At 41.5% G+C, this 17,546-nt stretch overlaps 1 protein-coding gene across 12 annotated transcripts in view; it reads right to left on the bottom strand.

Moving 5' to 3' along the window:
• foxp1b (forkhead box P1b) overlaps window positions 1–17,546 on the bottom strand; it is a 197,482-nt gene that overhangs the window by 147,732 nt on the left and 32,204 nt on the right. For 10 of the 12 annotated variants that reach the window (XM_074648331.1, XM_074648677.1, XM_074648061.1 and 7 more), the window contains one exon: window positions 3,040–3,090. The gene's annotated coding sequence lies outside the window, so the exon portion shown is untranslated. The remainder of the gene's footprint in view (window positions 1–3,039; window positions 3,091–17,546) is intronic. The other 2 variants (XM_074648161.1, XM_074648844.1) reach the window with 1 other exon arrangement.

Raw genomic sequence — 17,546 nt, 5'->3', positions numbered from 1 at the left:
CTGAAAAGTGAGTTTTTCTTACCATACATGGGACTACTGTTTTTCTATACATTTCATTATATTTAAGGATATTGTTGTGCCTGTCCGCGAGCCGAGTGCGACCGGGTCAAATGCGCTAGCATGGTGCACATCATGTGGAAGGTCAGGAGGCCTTAAGAGACACTACGTGCATGTGTGCAGCCGGTGTCACAAGCCATCAGTCCCGCTGCAACTGTGCGGCTGCAGAATGTGAGTGCTCCGTATTAAAAGATGCATTATCTGCTAATAAACCCTGTATGAAATCTTAAGTAAAAGTCAGGAGTAATTGCAGTGTTGATTGTGTATAATAGGAAAAAAGAAAAAAAGGTATGGATCTTGGTCACTTTATTATCCTTTAAGTACCCCCCCTTCATTGTACACTGCCTACTGAAAATCAATTATTTCCGTCCCCGTGTCTAATTGAGAAAGTTTGCTGCAGCTGTAAATCAAATCTCCATCTAAGGTGCATTCCTCACAATGTGCTCTTTATGGGCTTTTAAAGCACCTCACGAGAGCGTTTCACAAAACTACCAAAATCAAGGATATTCTATGCTACTGTCAGCTTTAAATACACGAGCAATGACCATGGCTAATTGGATCCATCCCATCCATCCATCTATGAAGTACACATGCTATATCAGCGAAAATCAAACGACATTGTTTCACTCAGTGTAAAGGCAGGCCCGGCACTAAAGAGCCAGAGAGGTATTTATTAATGGGATGTTACAGTAGCTCAGGACGGCTGCGTTCACGAGTGCTTCATTTCTATGTCCTTGTCTCTCCAATCAATATTCAAAAGTGCCTCGTAATTACACGTTTAGGATTCATTTACATGCAAAGTGCCACTGTGGCCATAAAATTGCAGCGAAAAACTTCTGTCTGTGAGATCTTTTTTAACGCTTTCATACTGTCATTATCTATTTTATATTTATTATTTCTAAATATTTTGATAAACACACTTATATCGCTCTAAATAAAACTCAAAACATAACAGCGAAAGGTTTGTCTACATGAACAATTTGCATGAGCACCAAACCCCCAGCCTGTTATGTAAATGCAATCCCTCTTAAGAGGGTGGGGAAAAAAAATTGAGATGGCTCATTTACATTGTCAAATGACAAAACACTCATACTTTCCATTTACTATCAAACTGTTTTGCAGAAGCACTAACCTGGAAATGATCAACGTGTGTGTGCGTGTGTGTGCGCGTGTGTGTGCGCAGTTCCCTCGCCACCGAGTCGACGTAACAATAACTGCAGAAATGGGGTTGGAATGGTATATACGGCATGATCGAACACCGTGACTGCCGTTGTGACCGGCCTCGTCAGACCACAAGACAACACGCGGCAGCGCCGGCACGGCAGGGGAGGCACAGCGCTGCTGTGGCGCTCTAATATATTCAAAGAGGGATCATTTACTTAAGGCTTGCATCCAAGGATCAGTCTGGCCTTCATTAGCCTCAATCTGACACGGATGTGAACAACATGTTGGCTTGCCACATGAACGCTGCCCCTCCTCCCTGCCGAACCCCCCTCCCCACCCCCCCCAACCCCAAACACTCAACTCCCCTCCCTTCTCTGAGACCTGCGCAGCAAATTCCTCTGGAAATATCACAGGTTGTTAGCATTCCACAGAGAGTTTTACATGGGTGTACACTCAGGCCTTAATTAGAGACACTATTTGATCATTCAGCAGCTGGGCTTTATTAAAAATACGGGTCCACATCGCCCTACAGTCACCCCCGGCTCAGTGTGAAAGAGCTCACAGAGGCAGAAGAAGAGTCTATGAAACCAGAATATACATATTCATTACGTGATGCATGCATAGGGTCCCTGCACACCCCGGCAGCACAGCAGTATATTTACACTCAGTTTAGAACAACATTTGTCAGAGTCATCCACCTCTCATATGAAGTAGGTGGATGGTTGTTTTTGTATCATTTTTATTTAGAAAAGCTGTCCTGAGAACTCCAGTATGGAGTCTGTCTCATATAAATGTATTAATGTTAATGTCCCCCGATGGTCTCAATCCTATTTCAGAGCTTTTTCTTTTGTTTGCCATGTTGTGATTTGAGCATATTTGTTATGCTAAATGCAGTACCTGTGAGGGTTTCTGGACAATATCTGTCATTGTTTTGTGTTGTTAATTAATTTCCAATAATAAATATATACATACATTTGCATAAAAGGAGCATATTTGCCCAGTCCCATGTTGATAAGAGGTACATTAAGGTACATTTTGAACAGATAAAGAAATGTGTGATTAATTTGCGATTAACTATAGACAATTATGCAAATGACAGCCCTCCTAGATATATATATATATATATATAACACATATATTTATATAGTAAAAATCAACATTATAACCCTTTACAGAGGTCCACTGAGAGCCTCAACCTAAATGTCAGTGCAGAACCTGAGCAGCATCGACCTGAAAAGAACCGAAGAGATGTAAACTATATCGGACCAAGGTCGACGGGGACTATAAAACAAACACCGGGTTTAAGGTGAAGTCTTCCCTCCGTGAAGGTTGGCCATGTTTTGTGTTTACACTACACTGCAGGCTTTGAAATTGTTTTGCAGTGCTGAGTCTGCCCAGGGTCATTGTTTGTTTTTGACGTGTTTATACACCACACAAGGAGTAATGACTTCTAGGATAGTCAGGAGGGGGATGCAGACATGATCCAGCACACTATCTGCAATTTTTCTTTTACTCTTTTTCCTCAGGTTCAAACTTTTTCGACACCGAGAGGACTCGCGCTCGTCATTGTCGTTACGTTCGGCATCATTCAAAGTGATGTAAATGTGTAACTGCATCAGGAAGTCAGGAAATCGGTTACTATGCAAAACCCGTCTTATCATTTAGTTGCACTAAAACCTCACAACAATATCGATACAATATAATGCCCGTGTTTGAAAAGACAAAGACCAGAAGTTATAAAACAATGATGCACAGCTGATGCACCAGTGTGTTAACTGACCTGTACTGTCTATACGGACGTGCAGGAGGAGTACTTACTTTGATCTCTGGCTCCACAGGATGTCACCACTGGAGTCTCCTGGCTGGACCGGCAAGCATCAGATAGAAGGAGGGGAGGGGGGAGGAGGTAGAAAGGAGGGGGAGAGAAACAGTGGAAATTATTTAAAACATGAAGGTGACAAACAAAAAGCAGACACGTGCATATTTTTCCACGATCACCTCATTAAAGGGCCGGTGTGTAAGATTTCGTAGATCTATTGGCAGAAAATGAATGTAATATTCATAACTATTAGGGCTGTCAAAGTTAATGCGATGATAATGCATTAGCACAAATTTGTTTTAACGCCACTAATTTCTGTAACTTGCGACTTTTAGGTTGGAGCGGGCTCAGATTTAAAACTAGAGTGAAGACATATGAAAACTAGATCATATGATCATATGAAACTAGTAAACCTAAGGAATCCATTGGTACCAACGATGTCATACTAGCTTAACGCTCCAAAATTACGCTAAATTTTGGCGAGGAAAAACTTGCACGGCCATTTACAAAAGGGGTCCATTGACCTCTGACCTCAAGATAAGTGAATGAAAATGGGTCCTGTGGGTGCCCACGAGTCTCCCCTTTACACACATGCCCACTTTATGATAAGAACATTAAATACCTGACAAATCTCCCTTTAAGGTACATTTTGATCAGATCACAAATGTGCAATTAATCGCGATCAAATATTTTAATCGATTGACAGCCCTAACAACTGTGTTTTCATTATTGTGTAATCACCTGAAACTAAGAATCGTGTTTTCATTAGCTTAGAATGAGCCTTTCATATCTACATAGGGAGCGGGTCCTCTTCACGGAGTCCACCATGTTTCTACAGTAGCCCAGAACGGACAAACCAAACACTGACCCTAGGGAGAGCTAAGTTCCCCGAAGGCCACGATAGTTCTCGTGAGCCGCAGAGTGCAAAACCGTGGAACCGCCAGCCACCGTCTGTTGCTCCTAAAGTAGTGTTGTTACGGTATGGATGGCCTCTGAGCGAGGCGAACGGCATTACCACGCTTTTGCACTCGGCGGCTCACGTTACCGCAGTCTTGGAAAGGGAGGAGTGAGCGGAGGGGTACTCAGTTGGTTGCAATCTGCAACCACACCTCTAGATGCCGCCAAATCCTCCACACTGTACCTTTAAATACTTAACAGTGAAGTCACCTCAGATGCTATTTGGTAGATTATGTGTGACTGTGTACACACACACACACACACACACAAAATCACCTTAGAGTATGAGAGCAATAGCGGAGGTTTACTTGAAATGAATATTCATTAAAATAGAATTAAATAGGTTTCACAGTAAATATCTGTGGATACATATTTAGTATCTTAAACTCCCTTGATTAAACAAATAATGACACATTCTAAAAACTGTAACTGGGTCCAAATTAATTTGAGCGTTGCACTAATTGCATTTAAACACTGCTCCTCCCTGACCTCAGATCAAGCACTTTTTAATTACTGCCTTCTGAAGGCTGAATCCCTACAGCGTTGATGGAAAAATAAAAACAGTGCAAGTTTTACAGCACGCTCTAAGTGTTTTTTATTCAATAAAAATGAAGCTCCAGCAGGAGCGAACACCCAAGCTTAAACGGCCTCTTTTCAAACCACCACACATTAGCACTCAGCCTCTCACAGTTGAGCTCTGTCATTCAGTCCCGCTGCCCCATGGCCCTTCACCTCAACTCCTTCCCTCCGTTTGCAAACACAGAGGGAAGAAACAGCGAAATGTGTTTCCTGAAAGGGAGGAGAGGTGGAAAAAGCCCATCCTGCCCCGAGAATCACCGCCGCCCCACCAGAGCCGCCGCCAATGGCCTTTCTGCAGAGGCAGCAAAAGTTCCCCGAGAGGGGAGTGTCTGCCAACTCAAACAGGGCTCGTTCTCCTCTCTGTGGGCCGCCGGCCGCCCATGTGGGCCCGAGCCGGGCTTCCTGAGGGCTCGCTGCAGCTGGAGCACTTTGAATAAAGGTAACAGCAATGTCACAGCTACTGTAAACTTGCTGGGCTGCTCCTGTCAGCAGGACGTTCCCAATCAAAGCAGAAACAACCCCACCTCAAACACAACGCTTTCTTTCTTTCTTTTTTTTCCACACCGGCCCCCAAGTCCAAAACTTCCCACGAATTACAAAGCGAGCACACAAGGCGAGAGGGCAACCACTGTTCCCTGATCTTGCCAAACAAAATGCCAAGAGACCGGGAGTGACATTCAGCTACGGGGGTTTAAAAATACGAGCAATTTGAAAATGATTAGAGTCTTATTTTATTGTTGAGCGCCTGACACAGGAGAGGAAACCAGAACAATCAAGCCGACTTTCTTTTTTTTTTTTTCTGCTGAATTTAGAAACACTAATTAGTTTTGCTCTCGTAAAGCCAACCTGAAAACGACCAATTAGAAAGTGAAAATGAGACGTGCAGAGGAAACAAGAGCTTGTCATTTCCACTGTTTGAGTCCCATATGCCCAACTTTACTGCGATGACTTTCACACACAGAAGATGATTGGCACGCCGCCCGCCTGCTAAACCTGATGTCACGTACTCACTCTGACCATGTTAATGGCACTTTACATCAAATAGCATTTTGCTTAGTTAGAAGGAAGCCATTACAGATCTGTATGGCCACATCAAACCCGGGCTGAGCAGCTTGGCCATGCAGATGTCTGAAGTAGCGGGCTGGGGAGAGGATACAGCCCACCAGGCTGACCACAGCACCAGCTGGTTTCAGCTATAGACCTACCAGGGCCAAACTGTTACCCCCTCACAGGTGCCTGGTTTCTATGAATTTCCTCTTTCAAGGGTAGTGGAATAATTCCTCTGCAAGTAAAACTGTTTCATACTAACAGCGGGGGGCTGGTACCTTAATGTATTTATATTTCATATACACATGGTACATTTCACCTGCTGAGTGGTTCATGTTTAGCAAGCCATTAGAAATTAACGTAAAAACTTATCTTCAGGAATTTCACTGCTATATTCCCCGAGCAAACAGTGGAGAGTGTTTCATCACTGTCAGGCCGAAGACGGATGGGCTGTCAGTGTCCTTCCCCCTGCCCAGGATTCCGGCTCCTGGGCTGGGAAGTGGCTAAAAAAGGGCCGGGGCTACGCTTTCCAGGCCTGCGCCTTTTACTGGGAGTAATTCTCAGATGCCAGGTCGCTGCCAACGTCCTTGCAGCCAATGGCAGAGAGGCCAGTAAGTTCACATTAACTGCGGAGTGTAACTGCGCTGAACATCTGCTCATGAATGAGAGCGCTGCCCACTAACTCAGCGAGTTGAGGCCCACTGATGAAAAATTCAACGTTCTCCTGGCTGGCACGCTTGTTTTGCACAATTCTCCCGAGCCCCCCAGAATTATATTAAGAGAATTTCAGCACGGCCTGGTGTATCTGAGAGAACAGCTGGCACTGAAAAGGGATCTGCCGCTCGGTGAGAGCTCGGGGACTTCACACAGGATCTGCCTTCTCCTACACCATTTGTCCTTGAAGGAGTAAAAAAAAAAAAATATATGAGTGTTAAGCACCCAGGTAATAATAAGAAAGCAGAGGCTACATTTAGCTGATTACACCACCACCCGCGTGTGATACAGAGGACGGAGCATAACCGATGAAGACATGAATCGATATGGAGTGGAAAGAGAAGACAGAGAGGGGCAATTGTGACAATAAGTAGCTCCCTCAGGAGACCTATTCACTACACCTCTCCTTTGTTTGGCCTGTTTAGCTCATTAGATTGTTAACTAGGAAGGATCTGCCCCCCAACCCCACAATATGGAATCAGTCTAATCAGGAACAGAAGCAGTCTGTTCAGGGGGCGGCTGCATCAAAGACTTTGGAAAGTATGAAGGCAGTCCCACAATCCTGTCCTTCAATTGCTGCAATTATGTGCCTCATAAGTTTGTGATATTACTGGAGAAACAAAATGGACAAAAAGCTATTTTATAGGGGTGTCAGTCGACTGAAATATTTAATTTATCGCACGATTGTTCATAGTTAATCACGATTAATCAAAAATGAATCACATATTTTCTATCTTTTCAGAATGTACCTTAAAGGGAGATTTGTAAAGTATTTAATACTCTTATCAACATGGGAGTGGACAAATATGCTGCTTTATGTAAACTTATGTATATATCCATTACTGGAAACCAATTAACAACACAAAACAATGACAAATATTGTCCAGAAACCCTCACAGGTACTGCATTTAGTATAAATATGCTCAAATCATAACATGGCAAACTGCAGCCCAACAGGCAACAACAGCTGTCAGTGTGTCAGTGTGCTGACTTGACTATGACTTGCCCCAAACTGCATGTGATTATCATAAAGTGGGCATGTCTGTAAAGGGGAGACTCGTGGGTACCCAGAGAACCCATTTTCATTCACATATCTTGAGGTCAGAGGTCAAGGGACCCCTTTGAAAATGGCCATGGCAGTTTTTCCTCCCCAAAATTCAGCGTAACTTTGGAGCGTTATTTAGCCTCTTTCGCGACAAGCTAGTATGACATGGTTGGCACCAATGGATTCCTTAGGTTATCTAGTTTCATATGATGCCGGTATCTTCACTCTATCTGTAACACCTGCTATACCTAAAAATCCCGAGTTGCGTTAATGCGTTATTATCGCGTTTCCCTTCTATTTTACTACAAGATCAAATCAGAAACTCAGTGTATACAGTGACATGAAGTGACAACGTCTTTCCTCTGAAGATGATGAAACAGTTTGAAAAATGTTAAATTTAAGGAAGTGATGACTCCCAGCAAACACTAAGAATAAAAGATTACCACACTCTGTAATTTCACTTCTGTCTTTCTGAGAAATACAGTTAACAGATTTCTAAATGTCAGAACAGGACACAACCGGAGTTTCGTCTCATTGTTGGTTTGATTTTAATCTAGCTGCTCTTTCATACAATGCACTGAGTGATGTGGAAATCACAGCCAAACAAAAAAAAAGAATCTGTGAATATAATATTGCCATTGAAAACCAAGAGGATGTCTGGAGAGGAGCTCATTTAGCCGGTGACAAATGACAGCACTTTGTCTTCCTGACAAGACCCCTCCTTCATCAAATGTCCAACATCACATGGAAATAGGAAATCACACATTATCACACTGACAAACAATTACAACCACGTCATTAGCAGCAACCCTGGGCCTGAAACCATTAACGAAACACAATGTTGCACACCGCGCTAACCATCAGAAGAAACACAGGATGTAGATGAAAAGACACTGATGAATCAATCATGGCACAAACAACCTGATGCTTACAGTTTGGGAAGGAGCTAAACGTTGGGGTGGGGAGCGATAACGGTCCTTTGTGCCAACTAAATAAATTACAAAATAATCTCAAGCAATCAAAAGTTCCTCATCTCCGAATAAAGATTTATGTCTCCGTGGTGACAGAGCGGTGCTTGCCTTATATTAAAAGTCAACACTTTAGAGGAGTTTCTCTCTAAGTGACTTAATCAGATACAGAACATTAGTATCTTTTTTTAATACATCTCACAGTGTCAGCCGGCAAATGAAAAGGCTGGCCTGTGTAAATATGACTGCTTACTTCTAACACAAACATTGTTGACACCTAATGTAATTTCAGCGGGACATCCAACTGAAAGCACACCGGGGTAATATAATGCTCTTAATGAGAATTCCTTCCAGCTTTGAGACCTTGGCGAGATAGCCATAATGCATGGCTTCTCTTTTTAATAAAATAATTGTTACAGTTATTAAAGATGAATCTCATCACAGTCGAGATGACAAAATAATTCATTACCAAAACCGAGGCTTTAAATAGCTGCAAATTATGAAGCCCACCCCCACCTCCAACCCCCCACCTCCACCCCTTGAAAATACACTTCCAGATAAATGGGTTCGTTATTTCGTATAAATATTAGATATATGCTGCCCTTGAAAGGAAAGGAATATTGCAACTGTCCGTTAAGAAGTTTGCAGACACACAATGCACATTCAACCAATACAGGAACACCTGACAATAAGCAACTAAAACATTAATTAATATAATATAATATAAAACATATAATTAATTTGACTCTATATCATTACAGTATTCTAGTTATAACTCATCATTTATTCTATTTTCTCTCGTCACTTGTTCTGTTTTTATGTCCAAACAAACCTTTAAAGAACGTCTAAAGCTGGACAACTGACCTATATTGCCATCATAATGTATTTACAATACAGTCATAACAATTTGTTTCTGTATTAAATTTACATTTAATATCTATTAATACTGTCATTAGATCTACTTTCATGGGCTACTGGGTAACGGTGGATACAAATAATCAACAGGTTACCAATGTTTGTTTTGGCTGGTGAGTGAAGAAGCCATTAGCATATTTTACCCGCATTTGGCTGGTGTTAATTTCCAACCCTGGTAACGTGGTTACTATGCATGCTCATACAAACACATACTATAAATGTTATGCTAAACATGCTTCCACTTCCCCTTTTACCTCATTCTTTTTTGTGTTGTATTTAGTTTCTGAATTGTTCATGCTATATTAGTTATCAGATCCCATAGCGGTATCTTAAAGGGTAACTTTGGTATTTTTCAACCTGGACCTATTTTCCCATGTTTTTGTGCCTAAGTGACTAATGGGGACAACACTTTTGAAATTGGTCCAATATTGAGGGAGAACGCTGTAACCAGCCACAAAATGAGCTGTGAGGGCAAGTGAGCAGCGTCAATTTAGCTTACGTCCACTAAAAGTGCTTGTTTTTGTCACCGACAGGCTCAGATTGTTATTATAAGTGTCTGACAATATTATGGAAAGGACCCTACAGAGATATAAAATGCTTTTTCTTTACCTTTCACTTGATCCGGTGAAAGGAATCTCGTTGTGCAATCAGAATATACGTATACTCTTGGTCAAATAAATACGGGCGGCCATCGAATTCAAAGAGCTCATCCACGTTGTCGAAATCAACTTTTAGATTACACTAAGCTACGCTTTCTGTACTCCAACACAACAAACTCTGCCCGGCTTCCACCATGGATGTACTGCAACTATTCCACCGTTGTCTTCCGGCAACACATCACCTCGCCATATTTCAGAACGAGACTTCTCCTTGAGCAAGACTCTTTCCATAAGGTCAGACACTTTGCAAAATGACACGCTCGCAAAAACAAGCACTTTTAGTAGACGTAAATGACGGTGCCAGCTTGCCCCAGTAGCATTACATTGCAGCCCGTGAGCAGCTGCTGTCTGCAGCGCTCTCCCTCAGAAATTATTGTCCCTATTAGTCAATTAGACACAAAAACATGAGAAAATAGGGTCAAGGTTGAATAATACCAAAGTTACCCTTTAACATGACCACCACTTCAAATTATTTATTCATAAACTGTTTAATCTAGATTAACAGCTCACTATTTCAGCAATAAATATAGCCATATGGTAACAACGCTGGTCTGCTACTGCCTACATGATGTTACAGTTCATCTTTTGGAACCTGCAGCGTTCCTCTCAGGACCTCCATGTGTGAAACAGAGAAAGCGCTGGAACACATCTGTACAAACTTCCACCAATCCACCCCTCTCTGCCCGTTCACAGCTCACTGCTAGCTTTATTTATGTATTCAAAAGAGATAATTTACAGTGATGGCATGGAAACTTCCCAGCATGCCTTTTAACCTGTCGTTTTTCACTCTCTCCGCAGCAGGATGTCCAGAGGAAATGCTTTATTAAGATCCTGCCGACATGAAGAGCCGCTGTGACTTACTGGTGCATTACTGTCTAAAAGGCAAAGTTATTTAGACCAATAAAAGGCTAATATATTGTTGGAGTGGAATTACACATAAGTTATCTCTGCCTTAATAACATCACCGCAACCCCTGATGTTGTTTAGATCAATAAAGCCCATTAAAGTACAGACCTCGAGCGCAGATAAGGCTGCTCTGCCACGGCAAAATACTGCTGTCTGGCATCGGAGGAGAGCAGAGGTCTTTCTCTGGTACACAAAAAGTGGCCAAAACGAGGAAAAACACTTCAAACTTAATACCATAAAACCTTGCAATCCAATGAAGTTCATTGTCTGCCTTATGGAGCCTTCTGGTCTGCTGGCGAGGCAGATAAACAAGTGGAAAGATGCTAATGGATTTTAGATATAGGTCAAACAACAGTAAAGAAAAAGGCTCCTGATGTTAGGGCAAAGGTGAACTACGGCCCTCTGTGCTGAGTTTCCTGTGAGGAAGAGGAGGGCTTTAAACTGTTTCTTCTTTCAACACTCTGGACCTTCGTCTTTGTCCTCTTCCACTGTTACATAAGAGTTGAAATGTTCCCTTTCTTTTTAATCTGCGCCCCTAATCAGTATCATAATCTGGTGTGATGATGTCATTGACAGGGGAAAAAAGAGCACATATACAAATGAGTGAAAGTAAACTACTAAACCAGGAAAAAGTCTGAAGCGACGTAAAGCGTTAAGGTCACCAGGCTGTATAGATATATGTTGTGAATGTAGTTTTTTTTCATCCTGCTGTGCTCATTCTTAGCAGTGTCCACCAGGTGATGCACTAAATCATCTGTGAAGCGGCTGTCCATCAGCCCCCTGAGGTGTGATGACCACCGTCTGGACACTCCCTCAAGGCTCCGCCCCCCCCCCCTCCCCGAGTTATGATGTCAACACAGAAAGGAGAAGAGGACTCAGGAGTGTGTGTGTGTGTGTGTGTGTGTGTGTGTGTTTGTGTGTCTCTCTGTTGTGCACATTCGCTTTTGTGAGTGCAGACAGCGTTCACGTGCACTTGTAAATTGCAGCACACAGAGACACCACAGTTCTCCACAGGAAACCACAGGAAACTGAGTTTTGACGCTATCTCTATAAGCATGCGAAATGACAAACAAGATTTTTTTTTTGTTTTTTTGTTTAGGTACGGCGTGTCCCCTATGGCGCATACACTGTCAATAGGAAGTTTACAGACACAAAGCTACTCAGATGGGGGAACTACACTTTCAGAACAGAAACAACAGACATTTTAAAAGAGGGTTTCTGGTGCTTTTTGGGCCCTCCCACCTCAGTGTGACTTCAGAGGACCACTCTGACAGATACTGTTACGTACTAAGACCGACTCCATCCTCTTTATTCCTCTCTTTTTACATTTGTGTTTTGCTTTACCCCTCTTGCTGTCATCATCTGGCAGCTGTAGTCACTGTAACACATTATGGATTACAACAACCAGGCAAGATTGTACTTACTAACTTCTCCGTAATACAGTGAATGATAATTTTGTTCTTTTCTTTTTGCAGAGTTACAACTTCTCTCAGTGTGGGGTCTATATGAGCCTGACTGTCTATTTTCAGACAGAGGCCGAATATCAGTGTGACTTATGGCTGCACAATTAAACGAATATTAATCATTTTGACTTCCCACAATTAAATGAACGTGACTGACTGCGATATTGATGTTTAAAATGCATTCTCCGCTCATAGAAAACTCTGTTGCATTTCAAATCAAGCGCTTCCTAAACAAAAAGCCGGCCACCAGGGGGCGATCCAGATGTTTTGGCTTCACTTTTGGGGAGCCGTCATGCCACTGCATGCCCAACCTGCAGCAGCAGTAGGGCTGTGTATTGGCAAGAATCTGGCGACACGATACGTATCATGATACAGGGGTAACGATTCAATATATTGCGATATATTGCGATACTGTAAGCAAGGTGATATATTGCGATTTTTCAATTTTAATTTTAAGTTTTTCCTAGACAATTTTGAGTAACTTCGGAGCATTATTTAGCCTCCTTCGCAACAAGCTAGTATGACATTAGGTTTTCTAGTTTCATATGATGCCAGTATCTTCACTCTAGCTCTAAAATTTAGCCCGCTACAACCTCCGAAAGATCATATAGCGGCCGGGCCCGACAGTGGGCGGTCGGATTTTTAAGAGGTTAATTGAAAAAACGATTGATATAATATCACAACACATAATATCGCGATACACGTGTATCATTATTTTCTTACACCCCTATGCAGCAGCAGCCGCCTGTGAAAAACTTTCCCGAACTTTCCTCTGCAGTTCAGAGTTTAAGAGTAATGAAACTGAAAATGCAGTGAATTCAGGGTGAATAAGAACCTTATTAAAGTCTAATTTTGATGGGAACATTTGTACATTAGCAGGAATGTAACACAACATGGAAGTGAAAGCAGTGCTCTGTTGACTTAAATGTGAAAGTGAAATGAAAATATCTTGCCCCTAAAATCTATGACCCTTATAAATACTCGTGATCAAAATAATGGTAATTTGAATTTTGGCCATAATCGTGTAGCCCTAGTGTGACTGCAGGTTTACATTTGAGAAACTTATATATATATATATGTATATATATATATATATATTTTTTTTTTTTTTTTAAACTGCTGAATGTAAAAGTAAATCAAGCTAGAAACGTGCAGCATCTGAGTATAGGAGCTTTAAAAGGACAAAGAATACAGAGACAGGACAGAAGATTCACACACACACGCTGCGGTAATGAGCGTGAATAATATCCTTGCAAAAATGATCAACTCTGACAATGTAATATTACCCAACAATAAATACATCACAGACCAAAAAAAAGGAGAGAAGAAAGAAGAGGAAAGAGAGAGAGAGAGAGGATCTTCCACCAGCTCCATGTGACAGCATAAATAAAGTGTGGCACATCTTTTACCTTCTTCAATTATCTGCCTTTTGACATGCGAGCTGAGCACAGTGTAATTAACATCTCAGGAGATAATGGGGTCGCTACTCACTGATCAATCTCACACATATATTATTTGCCTTTTACCAATCCAACCTCCTGTTATCCTAGGAAGGAAATATTCCACAACAGATTTTCTTTTTTGGTTTTGGGGCATTTAATAAAGCTCTGGTAATAGGACTAATGACTCATCCAATTGAGCTCATCTTCCAAACATCAATTAGGCTGCGACCCCGCTTACACTCAAACAGAGCCGCCGCTATCGCGGTAAATAACAAATCTTTGCAGATTCATGCAAGATGGAACCGTGTTGTCATTATCAATTACAGGCAGCATCACAAGGCAGAAAATAAAGAAAAAGACTGTTTCCTCTGTGCCTTTAGAGGTAATGTAGCTGGATCTTTTGACCTGATAGAAACACTTAGGCTAACAATTAGGGGTGTAAGAGGATATCAATACACTGGACTATCGCTATATTACGTTTTATAATACTGTGTCGATTCTCAAAAACACTCGATTTTTAATGAAGAGTTTACATTACAAGATTCATGGCTCATTTTGTGTTTTGATATTGGATGTTACAGGGACTGTGACAAATGTAAATGCAGATCCCACTGTTCCGATTGCATAAAACATGTTTTGCATATGGCGGTGTGTTCTTTTTACTATGACAGTTTTCATAAAATTATATTTAAAAAGAATTGCAATATATCGCCTTGCTTAGAGTATTGCGATAAATTGCAATATATTGAATCGTAACCCGTGTATCATGATACGTATCGTATTGCCATATTCTTGGCGATACACAGGCCTACTAACAACACAATCTGGAATTGATCTGACCTTCTCAGTGTTGGCTAAACTCACTTGTTTTTCAACAGGTTTGAGATATTTAGTGAGATAAATACAAATATTACAGATTCACTCAAACCTTTTAATAATTCAAAAATGCAATATGAAATTCATATTAGCTGTCCACTGCTCTGATTGCTGTCAGTCAGACAGTAAACCATAAACAGAGCTTAAGCATTTTATGTCAGGCTGAAAAATATTTTTAATCACATCCATCTGTGAAGTGTATACAAAGTGTAAAAAGTGGTATTACAACAGGTTGTGCTATACTTTAACCCTCTTAAATGTGCCTTTATACAAAGGAGAAGCATGTTTGATGTGTTCTAATGATCATACAGTCAACTCATATGGACTAATTAATAACACAGTCTGCAACTGTTGTTTGATTGTTAAAGTGGGGTCCGTGAAAAGTTTTCAAATACATTCATTAAATCATCATGACACAAAAAAATTGTTTTTTATAAAAAGCTTCATAGTTAACACATGATATTTTAATTTTTAAAATCTATAAAAATTCATAGATTAGGTTCTAATCTATGAACTAATACAGCTTGTAACTGCAACAGGTTTAATGATGATAATTATTAGTTCTGTTACTACCCCCCACCCCCACCCACCAACAACATCTGCATGTCATGGCTACTCCACACAGGAATGGTGACTGGACCGGCCCCCTTACAACACGATGAACATGACAGAACTGCAGCAGCAGCAGATGTCTTTGAACAAACCTCAAATCAGCCCTGAGATTTATGTTAAGAAGGCACACAGCTAACCCACGAGGGTCGAGTGAGCTGTACAGTACACACATACAGTACACTGATAAGAGCAATGATTGAATACCTTAAAGAGAGAAACCACACTTCCTCTTCAAAGAGGCTAAACTGAAAAAAAGTGCGTAATAACTGTGTCCCTGTAATGACAACTGCTATTTAAGTTGCATCACTCATGAGTTACAACAGATCTTTTAATAGTATTTGGACTGTGGTGCTAAACCTCAAGACTGAGCATAATGCTTGCTATTATTTGGTAATGCTAATAGCCTGCTACGCCTGACTTCTTAGCACCACGGCAACCCTCTATTATTGTTGTATTTATCACTATCTGTGGGTCATTCTGTCACTGGAAATCAAGCTGTTTAATGTAGAGCTGCAACAATTAATCGATTCGTTTTCAATTATTATATTAATCAGCAACTATTTTGATAATTAATAAAACAAAATTGCAAAAAGAAAGTCAAAATTCTCTGATTCCAGCTTCTTAAATGTGAATATTTTCTGGTTTCTTTACTCTTCTACGACAGTAAACTGAATATCTTTGAGTTGTGGACAAAACAAGACATTTGAGGACGTCATCTTGGGCTTTGGGAAACACTGATCAACATATTTTACCATTTTCTGACATTTTATAGACCAAGCAATAATCGATTAATCCAGAATATAATCGACAGATTAATTGACAATGAAAATAATTGCAAGGTCAGGTGGTGTTACTAAAAGTTGACTTGATTAAATGCATCCAATAGTAGATAGTAGATAATAGCACAAAGACGGGATAGATTTTAAGCAGATGGTCACGCTTCTTTTTAATTATTGTCAAATGTGCATTTCAGATTGGATGCCAGAGTCTGCTTCACCATTACTGTAAAATTAAATAGATTAGAAATAGATTCTCTCATAGCCCCACTATACCTAAACTAATTCCAGCAAAGACACTGCTAGCTTTCTACAGTTTTCTTGACTATAACATCCTGTTAAAAAAGGTCAAAAACTTTGAAAAAGACATAAAAGTATAATGGCCAAAAGAAAAAGATACAAGAGCTGATCAGAAGAAGTGAATATAAGACAATCGCTGGTGCTGTTGTTGCTGCGGGGAGTGTTAAAAGCTGTACTTTTGAGTGTATTATTAACTCAACGCTGCCTGGACACGTGGGGGCTGTTTTACAATTTAGGCTTTAACAGATGTGCGTTTTATGTGGCAGGTTCTCCAGAGTTTAGACGGCGCTGCTGTCCACATCGATGAGGCCGTAAGGCAGGTCATAAAACCTGCCTTTGAAACTTTGGGGAGGATTAATGCCGACATGACAGCTAGTGGGCAGAGATCTGCGTGGCTCACCTTTGCAGCACACTCGCATGCTCAACATCCCACCAGATGAAAGCCAAGGACGGGCCAGGTGAAAAAAAAAAAAATTCCATCTGACTAATTAAGGCAAATTTCCTGCACGTCTACTCTTGGGTGGTATGACATAATGTTGCGCACATCTTTAAAATGGGCAGTTTACCGTAATGTGAAAACTGTATTGTAGGGTGACGACAAAGGTAATTGTACTGCAGCAACCACAGTGTAAAGTATAATTACTGGGATTCACACACCTCCACCTCCCCCCCCACAAAACGCCGGCTTTACAAGGTGGAATTCCTGGCAGGGTACTCACGCACTCTCCTCTGGACCGTCTTAAAACACACCCTCTCTTTTACACTTTCTCGTGGGCTCAATTTTCTCGACTTCAAACATAGACACCCGTTTTCCTTTTTGCTAAAGACAATCTGTGTCACACAATGCAATCTTAATGCCTCACACTCCCTTATGTCAGTGACCTGTGTTGACTTTGGTACCACCTCCTGGGCCCGGCAGGAAGGCATGCTGAGTGAGCTCTCTGCTGGCTGTATCCAGAACCCAGCCTCTTACACAATACTGGCCCGACCCCCTCCTCCCCAATAACCCACTTCCCATTCTTCATCAAACCTGGGGATTGTAGTGTGAGGGTGGAGATGAGAAAGATGGGAGGAGGTGTGTGTGTGTGGAGGGGGGTGGGGGGGAGAGAAAGAGAGGGAGGTGGGGGGGGGACGGCACATCCTGCGTGAAACCGCATCCTGAACAAGCATCGCTGCATCTCACTGTAAATAAATACTCTCTCCTCCGCGCAGCTTCCGTCAACTGTCACCGCCTTGGCTCCCAATCA

The sequence above is a fragment of the Sebastes fasciatus genome, chromosome 1, assembly GCF_043250625.1.
Source record: "Sebastes fasciatus isolate fSebFas1 chromosome 1, fSebFas1.pri, whole genome shotgun sequence".
NCBI classification, from domain to species: domain Eukaryota; kingdom Metazoa; phylum Chordata; class Actinopteri; order Perciformes; family Sebastidae; genus Sebastes; species Sebastes fasciatus.
This window is presented reverse-complemented; position numbering and strand designations above follow the sequence as displayed.